Source organism: Carcharodon carcharias, chromosome 19 (assembly GCF_017639515.1).
Source record: "Carcharodon carcharias isolate sCarCar2 chromosome 19, sCarCar2.pri, whole genome shotgun sequence".
Lineage (NCBI taxonomy): Eukaryota > Metazoa > Chordata > Chondrichthyes > Lamniformes > Lamnidae > Carcharodon > Carcharodon carcharias.
Genome location: NC_054485.1, coordinates 101654193 through 101672851, shown reverse-complemented (window position 1 = coordinate 101672851; position 18659 = coordinate 101654193). Strand labels below are relative to the sequence as shown.

The 18659-nt window shown below is 45.6% G+C and overlaps 1 long non-coding RNA gene across 6 annotated transcripts; it reads right to left on the bottom strand.

Moving 5' to 3' along the window:
• Positions 1–3675: 3675 nt before the first annotated feature.
• Positions 3676–17865, bottom strand: LOC121291732. Of its 6 annotated transcripts, XR_005946058.1 has the most exons (19): positions 17779–17815; positions 15533–15585; positions 15263–15336; positions 12460–12500; positions 12156–12238; positions 11923–11967; positions 11279–11328; positions 11023–11083; positions 10494–10533; positions 9744–9790; positions 9504–9550; positions 9235–9272; positions 6891–6931; positions 6595–6686; positions 6361–6405; positions 5659–5708; positions 4866–4911; positions 4122–4168; positions 3676–3928 (listed from the first exon to the last, which is right to left on the bottom strand). It is a non-coding gene; the product is annotated as an uncharacterized LOC121291732 (long non-coding RNA). The 6 variants fall into 6 exon arrangements; XR_005946056.1 differs by lacking the exon at positions 9235–9272 and having other exon boundaries at positions 17779–17865; XR_005946060.1 differs by lacking the exons at positions 9235–9272; positions 11023–11083 and having other exon boundaries at positions 15533–15582; positions 17779–17820.
• Positions 17866–18659: the final 794 nt, after the last annotated feature.

Sequence of the window (18659 nt, the reverse complement as noted above, 5' to 3'; positions counted from 1 at the left end):
CTACCAAAACGGATCACCTCACACTTCTCTATATTGAACTTCCATCTGCCACTTGTCTGCCCAATCCACCAACATGTCTATGTACTTTTGATGTTCAAGACTATCCCCATCACAGTTGACAACAATCTTCGTATCATCTGCAAATTTTGAAATCATGCCCTGCACACCATAGTCTAAGTCATTAATATATATCAGGAAAAGCAAGGGTCCCCATGTTCAGCACCGTTCGCGACTCCTCAGATACTGAAGCAGTCCATGTCCAAATGCAGCAAAACCTGGACAATATCCAGGCTTGGGCTGACAAGTGGCAAGTAACATTTGCGCCACACAAGCGTCAGGCAATGACCATCTTCAACAAGAGAGAATCCAACCATCACCCTTTGATGTTCAATGCCATTACCAACACTGAATCCCCCACTATCAACATCCTAGGGATTACCATTGACCAGAAACTGAACTGGACTAGCCAAATGAATACTGTGGCTAGAAGAGCAGGTCAGAGGCTAGGAATCGTGCGAAGAGTAACTCACCTCCTGACTCCCCAAAGCATGTCCACCATATACAAGGCACAAGTCGGGCATGTGATGGAATACTCCCCACTTGCCTGGATAAGTGCAGCTCCCACAACACCCAAGAAGCTTGACACCATCCAGGACAAAGCAGCCCACTTGATTGGCATCACATCCACAAACATTCACTCCCTCCACCACTGACCCACAGTAGCAACAGTGTGTACTATCTACAAGATGCACTGCAGGAATTCACCAAGGCTCCTTCGACAGCACCTTCCAAACCCATGATCACTACCACCTAAAGGGATAAGGGCAACAGATATATGGGAACACCACCACCTGGAGGCTCCCCTCTAAGTCACTCACCATCCTGACTTGGAAATATATCGCTGTTCCTTCACTGTCGCTGGGTCAAAATCCTGGAACTCCCTCCCTAACAGCACTGTGGGTGTACCTACACCACATGGACTGCACGGTTCAAGAAGGCAGCTCACCACCACTTTCTGAAGGGCAACTAGGGATGGGCAATAAATGCTGGCCTAGCCAGTGACGCCCACATCCCGTGAACGAATTAATAAAAAAAAAACTGACCCCTGGGGAACTCCACTACAAACCTTCCTCCAGTCTGACAAACAACCATTTATCACTACTTTTTGTTTCCTGTAAATCAGCAATTTCTTATCCAACTTTCCCTTTTATTCCATGAGCTGGAATTTTGCTCACAAGTCTGTTGTGTGGCACTGTATCAAATGCCTTTTGAAAATCCATATACACCACATCAACAGTGTTTCCCTTATCAACTTTCTCTGTTATCTCAAGAAACTCCAGCAAGTTAGTTAAACATGATATTTTCCTTAAGGAATCTATGCTTGCTTTCCTTAATTATTGCAAACTTGTCTAAGTGATTATTGATTTTAACCCAAACTATAGTTTCCAGAAGTTTCCCTACCACTGAAGTCAAACTGACTGGTCTGTAGTTGCCAGCTTTATTCTTGCACCCATTTTTGAACAAGGGTATAACATTCACAATTCTCCAGTCCCCTGGCACGTCCCATGTCTAAGGAAGACTGGAAGATTATCACTAGTACCTCAGCAATTTCCACTGCATCTCATCCAGCCCTGGTAACTTTATCTATTTTAGTTAAAAATAGACTTTCTAACACCTCCTCCTTCTCACTTGTAAATTCTTCTAGTGTACCAGTTACCTTCTCTCTCACCTCAGCCTGGGTTACATCATCTTCCTTTGTAAAGACAGATACAAAGTACTTGTTCACCACCTCTGCTATTTCTCCACCCTCCCGCATACAAGTCCCCTTTTTTGTCCCTTTTACCACTCTTTTGTTATTTATATGCTTATAGAAGGCCTTGGGATTCCATATTATTTTAGCTGCCAGCCTCTTTTCATGCTCTCTCCTTGTTTTACTTACTTGCCCTCTGGTCCTTATGTATTCAGTCTGATTCTCCATTGTATTTTCCACTTGATATCTGTCATACACGCACTTCTTCCTTTTCATCTTCACCTCTCTCTCATTCAGGCGCACTGGATTTACTTGTCCTTCCTTTCCCCTTCAAGGGAATATACCTTAACTTTGGTCACAATACCTTTTCTTTGAAGATGGCCCATTGTTCGGCCAGTCTTTGATTCCTACTCACTTGGCTCAGATGCATTCTCATCTCATCGAAGTTGGCTTTCCCCACAATTATCCCTGCTCTGGATTGTGCTTTGTCCTTTTCCATAATTAACCTGAACCTTATGATACAATGGTTACTGCCCCCTAGAGGCTCTCCCACTGAGCTGATTCACTTGGGCCAACTCATTCCCCAGAACCAACTCCAAAAGTGCATGTTCTCTCATTAGATTGGAAACATACTGCTGCAGAAAATTATCTTGGACATGTTCCAGGAACTCTCGCCCCTCTTGACGATTCTTATCCCAGTCCTTATTTGGACCACTGAAGCCCCCCCCTCCGCCATTACGATGACTCTAACTTTTGCACCCCTCTTTAACTTCTTTGCAAATTTGTTTCTCCTCATCCCTTCCAATATTTACTAGGTGGTCTATTTACTACACCAATCAACTCTATCGCACCATTTTTATTCTTTACCTGCAGCCAGAGATTCGGTCCTAGACCCCTCTGGAACTTCCTCTCTCAATATAATGCCATTTTTAATCAATACTGCCAACCCCTCCCCTTTTCTTCCTTTCCTGTCTTTCCTAAACACCTCGTACCCAGGAATATTTAATGCAGTCCTCCCTTCCTTGAGCCAGGTCTCTATTATAGCAATAATAATTCCATTTGGCTACCTGCATCTACAGTTCACCAATCTTATTAACCATTCACATAAGCCCCGATTTAGGCTTTTTTACCCCTTAAGCTGACCCCATCTAATGACTCACTATTGCCTGCTCTAATTCTATCAAAAAAAAGGGAGGTTGGAGAAGGGACAGTAGTTTGCAATGACAATGGGGGGGTGGGGCAAGGATTGTTTTTTTGAGGGAGAGGGATGAGGACAGCAGCTTTGAAGGAGGGACAACACCTGAAGAGAGGGAATTGTGTACAGTATCGGTTAACATAGGGGCCAGAAGGAGAAGTTGGGTGACTAGTTTCATGAGAATAGGGTCGAGGGAGCAGGAGCTGGTGTCTCATGGGCAAGATGAGCTCGGAGAAAGCATAGGAAGACATACGGAGAAACTAGGCAAAGTTGAGAGTTCAGGGCGAAGCTAGGAGAGAGCATTGAAGGAAGTCTAGCCAGGTAGGCTAATGGGAGGGGCACAGCTGAAATGGTCACAATTTTACTTACAGAAAAATCCACAAGTTCCTTGCACTTATATTTGGAGGTGAGCGTGGAGGGGGATAGGGGTTTTCAAAAGCACATTTGCAGTAGAGGGTTCACTCTGCATTCTGTGATAATCCTGCAATAGTGAGCAGTTTTAGCAGACCAGAAAAACATGGGTGTTTAAGTGGTCCAGGCAAATCTGGCAGAGGGGGGCAAAATCAGTTCCCCACTATACCCTCAAGAAAGGCTGAGCAGATTCCAGAGAAGCAGTAAGGAGCTAAAATATGTGAGTTGAAGGGGAGAAAAAATATTGAGAATCCATCTACCTAACCATCATGTGTGTGAGTGCATCGAAGAAAGTACCTCTGAATAAAAACAAACAACATCACAAGTCATGCTACCTTTATTATAGATACAAGTCCCCAACAGATAACGCAAATCTAGCAGCACTCAACTTGAGCACAGCTCCAAATCAGCGAGGTCACAGACATCATCACAGGGGGAAGGACTGCACAGCTCAACAGGTCACACACAGGTGGTAGAAACTTTAAAAGGGCGATTGTTCACGCCTCCCATTCTCGTCCCACTTACACAGTGTTCATGGGCAGACATCTCAGGCCTCATGTGTTCCCTGCAACCTGTGGGAAAGCAAAGACAGGTAGAACTACTCAGTGCTGTCAGCATTAGCTGTGGACCATTCAGCAGACCGGCGAGTGTTCAGAGCACTGTGTGTATCATCAGGGGCAAGTCAGTAACTCTAGTCTGTGTAGCGTATTCATTAAACACTCTCTAACAAGGATTTCAATGTGTAACACTGAATTATTTACATACCTCATTACAGCACACGGCTTTAGGTTCTATTATCCTCCTCTGTAAACCTGAAAACAGAAAGAAGGTAAAACAGGACCCTTTAAGTTCATTCAAGGAATGTGCCCATCCCTTATTGACCTCGAGGTGGTGGTGATGAGCTGCCTTCATGACCCACTGCAATCTGCGTGGTACAAGTACACAGGATTTTGATCCAGCAACAATGAAGGATTGGCAATATAGCTCCAAGTCAGGATGGTGTGAAACTTGGGAGGGGAACTTGCAGGTGGTGGTGTTCCCATGTGTCTGCTGCCCTTGTCCAGTGGTCGCAGCTTTGGGAGGGGCCACCTAAGGAGCCTTAGTGAGTTGCTGCAGTGCATCTTGTAGATGGTACACACTGTGCCTCAATGGTGGAGGGAGGGAATGTTGAAGGCGGTGGATGGGATGCATTGTCCTGGATCGTGTCCAGCTTCTTGTAATGCTGTTGGAGGCTGCACTCAGCAAGAAAGCAACAACACAGGTGGGAGGAGATGGTCAGAGTACTGTGTGTATCTCCAGGGTTAACTCAGTAACTCTAGTCTGTAAAAGTGTCATCATTAACATCCCCATTTAAAAATTAACACCTTTAAAAAGCATCAATCCCTGCTGGAATTCACTGAGGCCAATCCTGAATAATCTCAACAATTTCAACATTAAAATGTCAGTGGAACAAAAATGTGACCAGAATCTCATAACAGGATGGTGTTGCTTGTCTGAGAATTAGCTCACCTTGCTGTGCTGTGCAACAATTCAACTTTTTATTCACTTCCCCAACCTGTAAAATAGAAACAAAAAGATCAAGATGTATATCAATGATGAGTGTTATATAGATTTAGTTCAGTGCCTCTAATTTACAACATTAATGCTCCCATTGTTTTTTTTTTTAAATGCCCTTTCCTCAGGTACACTTGCCTCCCTTATCCAGGTAAACATAAACTTGGCACAGACTGAAGAGATGACCTTTTGAGTTCAGTGTGACCCCAAGCTGCACTGTTTACCCATCGAGCCAGGAGGGCAGAGGTCCCTGCTGCACTGAAGAGTGTTCTTTTTAAATTGTAATGCGTCAACAAGTTGCCAATTGGCACACCAGTGCCTTCCCTTCCTTCAACCTATGACAAAGGCCGTAAACACCCCCCATAACGTACAGCAGAGGGTGCCAGAGGCAGGAGTGGTCAACACCGTGTGTTGTCAGCAGGTTTAACTCAGGCACCAAACACATGCAGAATATTAACCATTTGATTATAAAAAAAAGTTACATTCCTGCACCTGCCTCTCGTATGGAGCCACATGTTTGAGCTTTTCCATTCATGCTGTGCATTCCCTTGACATGTAAAGATGGAGAGGGAAGGAGGGTGAGCTGCTGTCTACTGTGAGAATTACCTGGGCTTACTGCACAGTGGCAGAGTGTTCAGAGCACTGTGTGTATCGACAAGGTTAATTCAGTAACTCTAGTCTGTAAAGAATCATCATTACTGCCTCTGCTCCCAGTTAACGTCCTGATTGTAAGGAATCATTCACATACCTAACAGCACACGACTTGGAATCACGGAATGGAGACTCTCCCATATAAACCTGTGAACAGAAAGAATCTGTAAAACGCTCCCACAACCAGGGTGAAGTAACAGATCCCAATGGGGGATAGTCAGAGCACTGTGTATATCACCAGGGTTAATTCAGTAACTCTAGTCTGTAAAGCATCATCATTAATATCCCCATATGGTAATTATTATGTAAACAACTCCCTCATTTTGAAAGACAAGTCCCTGCTGGAGTTCACTGGGGCCAATTTGGAATATTTGTAGTATTTTCAATATTTTTTTTCATTATTTCTTGATGGGACATGGGCATCACTGACAAGACCAGCAATTGTTGCCCATCCCTAATTGCCCTTGAACTGAGTGGCTCGCTAGGCCATTCCAGAGGGCAGTTGGAGTCAACCCCATGGCTGCGAGTCTGGAGTCACATGTAAGCCAGACAAGGTAAGGACTTTCTTCCCTAAAAGAACATTAGTGAGGCAGATGGGTTTTCACAACAATGCTGTGTTTCATGGTCCCAGCTTTCAGTTCCAGATTTTTGTTCTGTAAATAAATAGAATTTAAATGCTATCAGCTGCCACAGTGGGATTTGAATATATGTTCCCAGAGCATTAACCAGCCCAGTGACAATACCACTAGGCTACTGTCTGTCTCTATACATATATTGATGTAACAAAAGTGTGACTCACCTCGCTATGCAACAATGATTCAACTCCTCAGTCCATGTCTACAACCTGCAAAATAGGAACAGGACAACTGAATCTTTCCCTCAAGATGTACCATCAGGTGGCATCCAGTAGTGAAGAGCATTCAGAGCACTGTGTGTGTCGTCAGGTTTAATTCAGTAACTCTAGTCTGTAATGTGTCATCATTAATACTATTTTTACACCGTCAACCGCAGGTTGTAATAAGTTATCATGTACCTGACCAGTTTGTGTGGAGCCGGCATAGAGCAGTTGGACCGAATGGTCTCTTTCTGACGTGAATGATGCGTGCGCAACACCAGTCATCCATTCTGGTCAATGAGAGAGAGAGAGAGATGATTAAATAGGGTCTCCGCGCTGAGGAACCACAGAAGTACAGCATAAGGTTCACGAGCGTTCAGAGCACTGTGTGCGTCGTCAAGTTTAATTCTGTAACTCTAGTCTGTAAAGGGTCATCATTAACACTCCGCTTAACACATTTAAAGTTTTGGATAGAATTCATCGTGTGTGTGTACCTGGGCCACAATGCAGAGTCCCGAGGTGTTCGGTCTTCACACTGCAAAACAAAAAGTTAAAGGAAGTTTTTTTAAAAAATTTCTTTCATGAGAATGTGGGCGGCGCTGGCAAGGCCAGCATTTGTTGCCCATCCCTAATTGCCCTGGAACCCAAGTGGCTCGCATCAGCCATTATAAGGAGGAGTTAAGAGTCAACCACATTATTGTGGGTCTGGAGTCACGTGTAGGCCAGACCAGGTAAGGACAGCAGATTTCCTTCCCTCAAGGACATTGGTGAACCAGATGAGTTTTTACAACAATCGATGATAGTTGTCACGGTCACCATTACTGAGACCAGCTTTATAATTCCAGGATTTATTAATTGAATGGAAACCCCACCAGCTGCCAAGGTGGGGTTTGAATCAGTGTCCCTTGAGCATTAGCTGGGTCACTGGATTACTAGTCCAGCGACATCACCACTATGCCACCATTTTCTCCCCTTGTCGTCAGGAGCACAGGAGCAGGGGACACAATGCCTTCAGTTGTGTCTTCATCAGTACGTGTCATAGGAACATAGAACTTCAGAGAGTAGGCTATTCAGCCCTTCGAGCCTGCTCCTCCATCCTAATGAGATTACAGCTGATCTGGTTGTGTCAGCAGTGGCTCAGTGGGCACTTCTCTTGCCTCAGTCGGAAAGCTCAAGGAAATGCAAAGTACTTGTTCACCACCTCTGCTATTTCTCCAGCCTCCACATGCAAGTCCCCTTTTTTGTCCCTTATCATTCTTTTACCACTCTTTTGTTATTTATATGCTTATAGAAGGCCTTGGGATTCCATATTATTTTAGCTGCCAGCCTCTTTTCATGCTCTCTCCTTGTTTTACTTACTTGCCCTCTGGTCCTTATGTATTCAGTCTGATTCTCCATTGTATTTTCCACTTGATATCTGTCATACACGCACTTCTTCCTTTTCATCTTCACCTCTTTTCTCTCATTCAGGGCGCTCTGGATTTACTTGTCCTACCTTTCCCCTTCAAGGGAATATACCTTAACTTTGGTCACAATACCTTTTCTTTGAGGATGGCCCATTGTTTGGCCAGTCTTTGATTCCTATGCACTTGGCTCAGATGCATTCTCATTCCATCGAAGTTGGCTTTCCCCACAATTATCCCTGCTCTGGATTGTGCCTTGTCCTTTTCCATAATTAACCTGAACCTTATGATACAATGGTTACTGTCCCCTAGAGGCTCTCCCACTGAGCTGATTCACTTCGGCCAACTCATTCCCAAGAACCAGCTCCAAAAGTGCATGTTCTCTCACTGGACTAGAAACATACTGCTGCAGAAAATTATCTTGGACACATTCCAGGAACTCTCATCCCTCTTCACAATTCTTATCCCAGTCCTTATTTGGACCACTGAAGCCCCCGCCATTATGATGACTAACTTTTGCGCCCCTCTCTTAACTTCTTTGCAAATTTGTTTCTCCACATCCCTTCCACTATTTACTAGGTGGTCTATTTACTACACCAATCAACTCTATCGCACCTTTTTTATTCTTTACCTGCAGCCAGAGATTCGGTCCCAGACCCGTCTGGAACATCCTCTCTCCATATAATGCCATCTTTAATCAGTAATGCCACCCCCTTCCCTTTTCTTCCTTTCCTGTCTCTCTTGAACACCTCGTACCCAGGAATATTTAATGCAGTCCTCCCTTCCTTGAGCCAGGTCTCTATTATAGCAATAATAATTCCATTTGGCTACCTGCATCTACAGTTCACCAATCTTATTAACCACATTCACATAAGCCCCGATTTAGGCTTTTTTACCCCTTAAGCTGACCCCATCTAATGACTCACTATTGCCTACTCTAATTCTATCAAAAAAAAGGGAGGTTGGAGAAGGGACAGTAGTTTGCAATGACAATGGGGGTTGGGGGGGCAAGACAAGGGATTTTTTTTGAGGGAGAGGGGTGAGGACAGCAGATTTGAAGGAGGGACAACACCTAAATAGAGGGAACCGTGTACAGTATCGGTTAACATAGGGGCCAGAAGGAGAAGTTGGGTGACTAGTTTCATGAGAATAGGGTCGAGGGAGCAGGAGCTGGTGTCTCATGGGCAAGATGAGCTCAGACATACAGAGCAACTAGGACGAAGCTAGGGGAGAGCATTGAAGGAGGTCTAGGCAGGTGGGCTAATGGGAGGGGCACAGCTGAGATGGTCACAATTTTACTTATAGAAAAATGGCAGAGGGGGGCAAAAATCAGTTCCCCACTATACCCTTAACAAAGGCTGAGCAGGTTCCAAAGAAGCAGTAAGGAGCTAAAATATGAGTTGAAGGGGAGAAAAAATATTGAGAATCCATCTACCTAATCATCATGTGTGTGAGTGCATCGAGGAAAAGTACCTTTAAATAAAAAACAAACATCACAAGTCATGCTACCTTTATTATAGATACAAGTCCCCAATAGATAACACAAATCTAGCAGCACTCAACTTGAGCACAGCTTAACCCTTCAACTCCAAATCAGCGAGGTCACAGACATCATCACAGAGGGAAGGACTGCACAGCTCACGCACAGGTGGTAGAAACTTTAAAAGGGAGATTGTTCACGCCTCCCATTCTCGTCCCACTTACACAGTGTTCATGGGCAGACATCTCAGGCCTCATGTGTTCCCTGCAACCTGTAGGAAGGCAAAGACAGGTAGAACTACTCAGTGCTGTCAGCATTAGCTGTGGACCATTCAGCAGACCGGCGAGTGTTCAGAGCACTGTGTGTATCATCAGGGGCAAGTCAGTAACTCTAGTCTGTGTAGCGTATTCATTAAACACTCTCTAACAAGGATTTCAATGTGTAACACTGAATTATTTACATACCTCATTACAGCACACGGCTTTAGGTTCTATTATCCTCCTCTGTAAACCTGAAAACAGAAAGAAGGTAAAACAGGACCCTTTAAGTTCATTCAAGGAATGTGCCCATCCCTTATTGACCTCGAGGTGGTGATGAGCTGCCTTCATGACCCACTGCAATCTGCGTGGTACAAGTACACAGGATTTTGATCCAGCAACAGTGAAGGATTGGCAATCTAGCTCCAAGTCAGGATGGTGTGAAACTTGAGAGGGGAACTTGCAGGTGGTGGTGTTCCCATGTGTCTGCTGCCCTTGTCTAGTGGTCGCAGCTTTGGAAGGGGCCACCTAAGGAGCCTTGGTGAGTTGCTGCAGTGCATCTTGTAGATGGTACACACTGCTGCCACTGTGCGTCAATGGTGGAAGGAGGGAATGTTGAAGGCGGTGGATGGGATGCATTGTCCTGGATGGTGTCCAGTTTCTTGTAATGCTGTTGGAGGCTGCACTCAGCAAGAAAGCAACAACACAGGTGGGAGGAGATGGTCAGAGCACTGTGTGTATCTCCAGGGTTAACTCAGTAACTCTAGTCTGTAAAAGTGTCATCATTAACATCCCCATTTAAAAATAAACATCTTTAAAAAGCATCAATCCCTGCTGGAGTTCACTGAGGCCAATCCTGAATAATCTCAACAATTTCAACATTAAAATGTCAGTGGAACAAAAATGTGACCAGAATCTCCTAAAAGGATGGTGTTGCTTGTCTGAGAATTCGCTCACCTTGCTGTGCAACAATCAACTCTTCATTCACTTCCCCAACCTGTAAAATAGAAACAAAAAGATCAAGATGTATATCAATGATGAGTGTTATAAAGTAGAGGCACTGGACTAAATCTATATAACATTAATGCTCCCATTGTTTTTTTTTTAAATGCCCTTTCCTCAGGTGCACTTGCCTCCCTTATCCAAGTAAACATAAACTTGGCACAGACTGAAGAGATGACCTTTTGAGTTCAGTGTGACCCCAAGCTGCACTGTTTACCCATCGAGCCAGGAGGGCAGAGGTCCCTGCTGCACTGAAGAGTGTTCTTTTTAAATTGTAATGCGTCAACAAGTTGCCAATTGGCACACCAGTGCCTTCCCTTCCTTCAACCTATGACAAAGGTCGTAAACACCCCCCATAACGTACAGCAGAGGGTGCCAGAGGCAGGAGTGGTCAACACCGTGTGTTGTAGCAGGTTTAACTCAAGCACCAAACACATGCAGAATATTAACCATTTGATTATAAAAAAAAGTTACATTCCTGCACCTGCCTCTCGTATGGAGCCACATGTTTGAGCTTTTCCATTCATGCTGTGCATTCCCTTGACCTGTAAAGATGGAGAGGGAAGGAGGGTGAGCTGCTGTCTGCTGTGAGAATTACCTGGGCTTACTGCACAGTGGCAGAGTGTTCAGAGCACTGTGCGTATCGACAAGGTTAATTCAGTAACTCTAGTCTGTAAAGAATCATCATTACTGCCTCTGCTCCCAGTTAAAGTCCTGATTGTAAGGAATCATTCACATACCTAACAGCACGTGACTTGGAATCACGGAATGGAGACTCTCCCATATAAACCTGTGAACAGAAAGAATCTGTAAAACGCTCCCGCAACCAGGGTGAAGTAACAGATCCCAATGGGGGATAGTCAGAGCACTGTGTATATCACCAGGGTTAATTCAGTAACTCTAGTCTGTAAAGCATCATCATTAATATCCCCATATGGTAATTATTATGTAAACAACTCCCTCATTTTGAAAGACAAGTCCCTGCTGGAGTTCACTGGGGCCAATTTGGAATATTCGCAGCATTTTCAATATTTTTTTTCATTATTTCTTGATGAGACATGGGCATCACTGACAAGACCAGCAATTGTTGCCCATCCCTAATTGCCCTTGAACTGAGTGGTTCGCTAGGCCATTCCAGAGGGCAGTTGGAGTCAACCCCATGGCTGCGGGTCTGGAGTCACGTGTAGGCCAGACCAGGTAAGGAATTTCTTCCCTAAAAGGACATTAGTGAGGCGGATAGGTTTTCACAACAATGCTGTGTTTCATGGTCCCAGCTTTCAGTTCCAGATGTTTGTTGTGTAAATAATTAGAATTTAAATTCTATCAGCTGCCACAGTGGGATTTGAATACATGTTCCCAGAGCATTAACAAAAGTGTGACTCACCTCGCTATGCAACAATGATTCAACTCCTCAGTCCATGTCTACAACCTGCAAAATAGGAACAGGACAACTGATCTTTCCCTCAAGACGTACCATCAGGTGGCATCCAGTGGTGAAGAGCATTCAGAGCACTGTGTGTGTCGTCAGGTTTAATTCAGTAACTCTAGTCTGTAATGTGTCATCATTAATACTATTTTTACACCGTCAACCGCAGGTTGTAATAAGTTACCACGAACCTGACCAGATTGTGTGGAGCCGGCATAGACCAAATGGTCTCTTTCTGACACGAATGATGCGTGCATAACACCAGTCATCCATTCTGGTCAATGAGTGAGAGAGAAAAAAGAGAGAAGAAAAAGATTAAATAGGGTCTCTGTGCTGAGGAACCACAGAAACAGGTACAGCACAAGGTTCACGAGCGTTCAGAGCACTGTGTGCGTCGTCAAGTTTAATTCTGTAACTCTAGTCTGTAAAGGGTCATCATTAACACTCCGCTTAACACATTTAAAGTTTTGGATAGAATTCATCGTGTGTGTGTACCTGGGCCACAATGCAGAGTCCCGAGGTGTTCGGTCTTCACACTGCAAAACAAAAAGTTAAAAGGAAGTTTTTTTAAAAAATTTCTTTCATGAGAATGTGGGCGGCGCTGGCAAGGCCAGCATTTGTTGCCCATCCCTAATTGCCCTGGAACCCAAGTGGCTCGCATCAGCCATTTTAAGGAGGAGTTAAGAGTCAACCACATTATTGTGGGTCTGGAGTCACGTGTAGGCCAGACCAGGTAAGGACAGCAGATTTCCTTCCCTCAAGGGCATTGGTGAACCAGATGGGTTTTTACAACAATCGATGATAGTTGTCACGGTCACCATTACTGAGACCAGCTTTATAATTCCAAGACAAAAACAGAATTACCTGGAAAAACTCAGCAGGTCTGGCAGCATCGGCGGAGAAGAAAAGAGTTGACGTTTCGAGTCCTCATGACCCTTTGACAGAACTTGAGTTCGAGTCCAGGAAAGAGCTGAAATATAAGCTGGTTTAAGGTGTGTGTGTGGGGGGCGGAGAGATAGAGAGACAGAGAGGTGGAGGGGGTTGGTGTGGTTGTAGCGACAAACAAGCAGTGATAGAAGCAGATCATCAAAAGATGTCAACAACAATAGTACAATAGAACACATAGGTGTTAAAGTTAAAGTTGGTGATATTATCTAAACGAATGTGCTAATTAAGAATGGATGGTAGGGCACTCAAGGTATAGCTCTAGTGGGTTTTTTTTTATATAATGGAAATAGGTGGGAAGAGGAAAATCTTTATAATTTATTGGGAAAAAAAAAAGAGAAGGGGGAAACAGAAAGGGGGTGGGGATGGGGGAGGGGACTCACGACCTAAAGTTGTTGAATTCAATATTCAGTCCGGAAGGCTGTAAAGTCCCTAGTCGGAAGATGAGGTGTTGTTCCTCCAGTTTGCGTTGGGCTTCACTGGAACAATGCAGCAAGCCAAGGACAGACATGTGGGCAAGAGAGCAGGGTGGAGTGTTAAAATGGCAAGCGACAGGGAGGTTTGGGTCATTCTTGCGGACAGACCGCAGGTGTTCTGCAAAGCGGTCGCCCAGTTTACGTTTGGTCTCTCCAATGTAGAGGAGACCACATTGGGAGCAACGAATGCAGTAGACTAAGTTGGGGGAAATGCAAGTGAAATGCTGCTTCGCTTGAAAGGAGTGTTTGGGTCCTTGGACGGTGAGGAGAGAGGAAGTGAAGGGGCAGGTGTTGCATCTTTTGCGTGGGCAAGGGGTTGTGCCATAGGAGGGGGTTGAGGAGTAGGGGGTGATGGAGGAGTGGACCAGGGTGTCCCGGAGGGAGCGATCCCTACGGAATGCCGATAAGGGGGGTGAAGGGAAGATGTGTTTGGTAGTGGCATCATGCTGGAGTTGGCGGAAATGGCGGAGGATGATCCTTTGAATGCGGAGGCTGGTGGGGTGATAAGTGAGGACAAGGGGGACCCTATCATGTTTCTGGGAGGGAGGAGGAGAAGGAGTGAGGGCGGATGCGCGGGAGATGGGCCGGACACGGTTGAGGGCCCTGTCAACGACCGTGGGTGGAAAACCTCGGTTAAGGAAGAAGGAGGACATGTCAGAGGAACTGTTTTTGAATGTAGCATCATCGGAACAGATGCGACGGAGGCGAAGGAACTGAGAGAATGGGATGGAGTCCTTACAGGAAGTGGGGTGTGAGGAGCTGTAGTCGAGATAGCTGTGGGTGTCGGTGGGTTTGTAATGGATATTGGTGGACAGTCTATCACCAGAGATTGAGACAGAGAGGTCAAGGAAGGGAAGGGAAGTGTCAGAGATGGACCACGTGAAAATGATGGAGGGGTGGAGATTGGAAGCAAAATTAATAAATTTTTCCAAGTCCTGACGAGAGCATGAAGCAGCACCGAAATAATCATCGATGTACCGGAGAAAGAGTTGTGGAAGGGGGCCGGAGTAGGACTGCAACAAGGAGTGTTCCACATACCCCATAAAGGAATGTTCCACATACACCTCTTTATAATTCCAAGATTTATTAATTGAATGTAAACCCCACCAGCTGCCATGGTGGGGTTTGAATCCATGTCCCTTGAACATTAGCTGGGTCTCTGGATTACTAGTCCAGTGACATTAGCACTATGACACCATTTCCCCCCTTGTCGTCAGGAACACAGGAGCAGGGGATACAATGCCATCAGTTGTATCTTCATCGGTATGTGTCATAGGAACATAGGACTTCAGAGGAGTAGGCCATTTGGCCCTTTGAGCCTGCTTCCTCCATCCTAATGAGATTACAGCTGATCTGGTTGTGTCAGCAGTGGCTCAGTGGGCACTTCTCTTGCCTCAGAGTTGGAAAGCTCGAGGCCCAGTGCAGAATCCAGGACAACATACCTGCAAGGAAACATTTCCCCCCCGCCCAATCCCCACCCCCCCCGACCCCCAAAGAGACATTAAACCAAAGCCTCATCTACCTTTCCCCAGCACCGTTCAGAGAGCAGTGGGGAAGAAGGGGTTCTCTTTTATGTCCCAGGCCAGTACTTGGCCCTCAACCAGCATCACTAAAAGCAGATTAATGGGGTCAATTTTGTCAACGCTGTTTGCAGCACCATGCTCCAGGCAAATGAGCTACTGCATTGCCTACGTTACCACCGTGACTTATGCTTCACAGGCTGTAAAGCTCTGGGAATTCCTGAGCTTAGGGCCCAGGCAGCTGAAGGCACGGCCACCAAAACGGTGGAGTAATTTTTAAGAAAAATAATAATCAGGATATATATATCTGCTGAACCGGGAGCCCATCAACCAAATATCGAGCGTCCAAGGTCCTACCTCCGCAGAGCGTCAGGAAAAATGGAAATCGAATTCCTGCATCTCTCCGCTGCTCCGGATTCCGTCACCAAAACCTGCCAAACAAACAAAGAGGCAGCAGGGGTTACAGGTGACAGTCACTAGTGGCAGCGGATCAGGCTGCAGCGTGTGGCTGGAAGCATTCAGTGCGCTGCGGGGTTCTCATCACAGTTTAACTCAGGGAAAGTAAAACTTGGGAGCTTCATCATCACACCCAAAGGAAGTCTCGCGAGCAACCAGGGTCTCACCTACCTCAGCGCCATGGAGCGGCTTCCGGAAACTCTGCCCGACCGATCATCGTTCTGCTGGAAGCGGGGGGGGGGGGGGGGGGGGGGGGGGGGGGGGGGGGGGGGGGAAGGAAGAGAGAGAGAAGACGTGAAGAAAAAAAGTTAATGGTTTCACTTTGCTCTCGCCAGGGTACAGTTCCATTGCTGATACATAAAGAGGCTGTCAGGGTAACACAGGAGGGGGGGGGGGGGGGGGGGGGGGGGGGAATTGGCCAAGAGCAGCTGGAGGGAGAAGAGATCTCAGAATGACCTGGGCCAAAACCTGACCCTCAGTCCAGACACGGAGGTCGAATAGTTGGCCGCTCTCACGTTTGTGTGTGTGTGTGTGTGTGTGTGTGTGTGTGTGTGTGTGTGTGTGTGTGTGTGTGTGTGTGTGTGTGTGTGTGTGTGTGTGTGTGTGTGTGTGTGTGTGTGGGGGGGGTCTTTGCTGTCCCCAAATGAACTGCCGCAAAAACAAACAGCCAGACTTTCACTGACCATGAAGCACTTCGAGGCAGCCCAAAGGTGCTGTATAAATGTGAGTTACTACTCAGCACTCAACTGGTTACTTAGCAGTCATGGGGATAGGATACTGGGATTGGCATTGCTGCCCATTTACCCAGCACAAAGCTGGACCAAGAGGGATTGGGTGGATCTCCGGTGCAAGCTGTGGGTTAGAGGGTATAAGGGAATTGACAGCTATTGCCTAACCGCTTGTTAAACTTTCTATTGACACCAGCTATCAGAGCTGACACTATGTACCACAGCCTGAGCCCTGAAAACATAGCCCAGCACAAGCCAAGTCAGGAAGAGAAGGCCAGGATTTTTGTCTTGCGGTAATTTTGATGTGTTCACCTCCCCCACCCCACCAGAGGGCAACTACTCCCAACAAATTCAGCGACTGTACATTTCAACTCAGCCCAAAAGAGAAGCAGGGGCAGACAGCTTTGTCCTTCGAGTTTTCCGACCCTCTCCCATTGTCTTTTTTTCTCCCTCACACACACACACACACACAGCACAAACCACGACTTAAAAAGAAATAAGTGGATCCCCCAGCATCGACAACCAAAACATCTTAAAAACCCTGACTGCAAAAAGGTAGACACAGAAAGAGAGGAAGCTCATAAAAGAATGGATCGTTAATAAAAGAGCCTCACTGGCTCCGAGGGGGGGGGGGGGGGGATTCGTATCTGAAACACTAGCCTATGTGGCAGTTAATATGTTGGACGTTTTCTGCCTTTATTAAAAAGGCAGCCAGTTTTCCCCACTTTAACACATAAAAGTCTAAGGCAGTGTTTGAATAGAAAAAAATCTAATCAGCGAGTTTTGGTAGTATTGCAGTGGAGGAAGCGATGTGTCTGGTAACTGACCCCTGCCAGCAAAATGGACTCCGGCCTTCAGGCAGATCACTGGGCCCAATGCAAAGGACGCAGGAGCCCCACTCTGAAGCAGCCTCCAGTCTGCAGCCAGCCACAGCCACACACACACACTGGGTGAAACAGCAGAGAGAAAACACGACCAATTCACAACCTTCACCACAGAAGCAGATTCCAAAACACAGGTTTAAAACAAAAAAATAACCAGAGTGTCAGCAGGAAGAAAAAAAAAGCGCCTGACTCCACATGTGGGCCCACATAGACTTTGTATGAAACCACCTCCCCCACACATACATATCAAATAAAACCTCAACAACACACACACACATATACATATATCTATATATATATATAAAATATACACACACACATACATACATATATACACACTCTCCCCACAAGCTCAACAATAAAAACTCAAAGTTCTTCTTCCAGAGAGGAAGGGGGGAGGGTGGGGGTGAACCAGCTTATTTTAAAAAGAAATTACAATATTAAATAATCCCTGAAGCAGTGAAATGTGCTTCTCAAGGTCTCTCTCCACCCCCACCCCCACCCCCACCCCAGTGAAATACTTTACAATTGCCTTAAAAAGGGGGAGAAAAAACTTTAAAAAATAACCAGGAGGACTAAAATAAGTTGCCAGGAAGTTAAACAGAAGTTGGAGCTGTCTTTGCTTTTTTTTAAAATAAAAGGAGGAACCAGCACTTTGAAGAAGAAATCTAAAGGTTTGCAAACTGCAACTGAGCTCACGTTGCAAAAAACAAAAGCTCCAACTGCTGCACTGAAGCAAATTAAAATGATGGCACTCATGAATCTTACTCATTCCTTCTTCTCCTCCTCCAGACCTCCCTCTTACCTCTCCGTCTGCCCAGCTGCAGCTGGCTGCTTTTAGAGGTGCGCACCTCTAACTGCACCAAACCACGTGGCGCCCACAGGGCATCAGGACCCCGAGCCCAGCAGCTGCCCGCTGTGCTCGCCTCGACATTTCACGCCGATTTCTATATATATTTTTTTAAAACTTTATTTCCACGCGGTGGTTTTGGAAACAAAAAAAAACCTCCGTTTACTTACTCCTTCGGTTCGTTTCTTTTAAATCGGATTTCTTTTCGCACAGGCACATTTGAGGACGAGTTGTTGGGAGTGGGGTCCTTTTTTGAATAAATGAATGAATGAATGAATGGCTGCTGCAATTATAAGACCAAATAAGGAGAAATTGGTGCCCTCTCCTCCCCACCCCACCCCACCTCCATCTCATCCAATGAACACTAAAGAACCAAATAAAAGTGCCCCCCCCACCTTTTTTTGAGGGAAGTAACCAATAAAGAACTAAACCAGCTATCCGCACTATATATCAATGGTGAGGAAACCAAATGTAATATTTCTAAGTTTGCTGACGACATGAAACTTAGTGGGAATGTGAGCGATGAGGAGGGTATTAAGAGGCTTCAAGGCAACTTAGGTTGAGTGAAAGGGCAAATATATGGCAGATGCAGTGTAACGTTGATAAGTGAAATTATCTGCTTTGGTAGGAAAAACAGAAAGGCAGAATATTATTTAAATATTGATAGATTGAGAAATGATGATGTCCTTGTACACCAATCACTGAAAGCAAGCATGCACGTCCTGCAAGCAGTAAAGAAGGCAAATGGAATGTTGGCCTTCATTGCGAGAGGACTTGAGTACAGGAGCAATGATGTCTTACTGCAGCTGTACAGGGCCGGAGTACTGCGCGGAGTT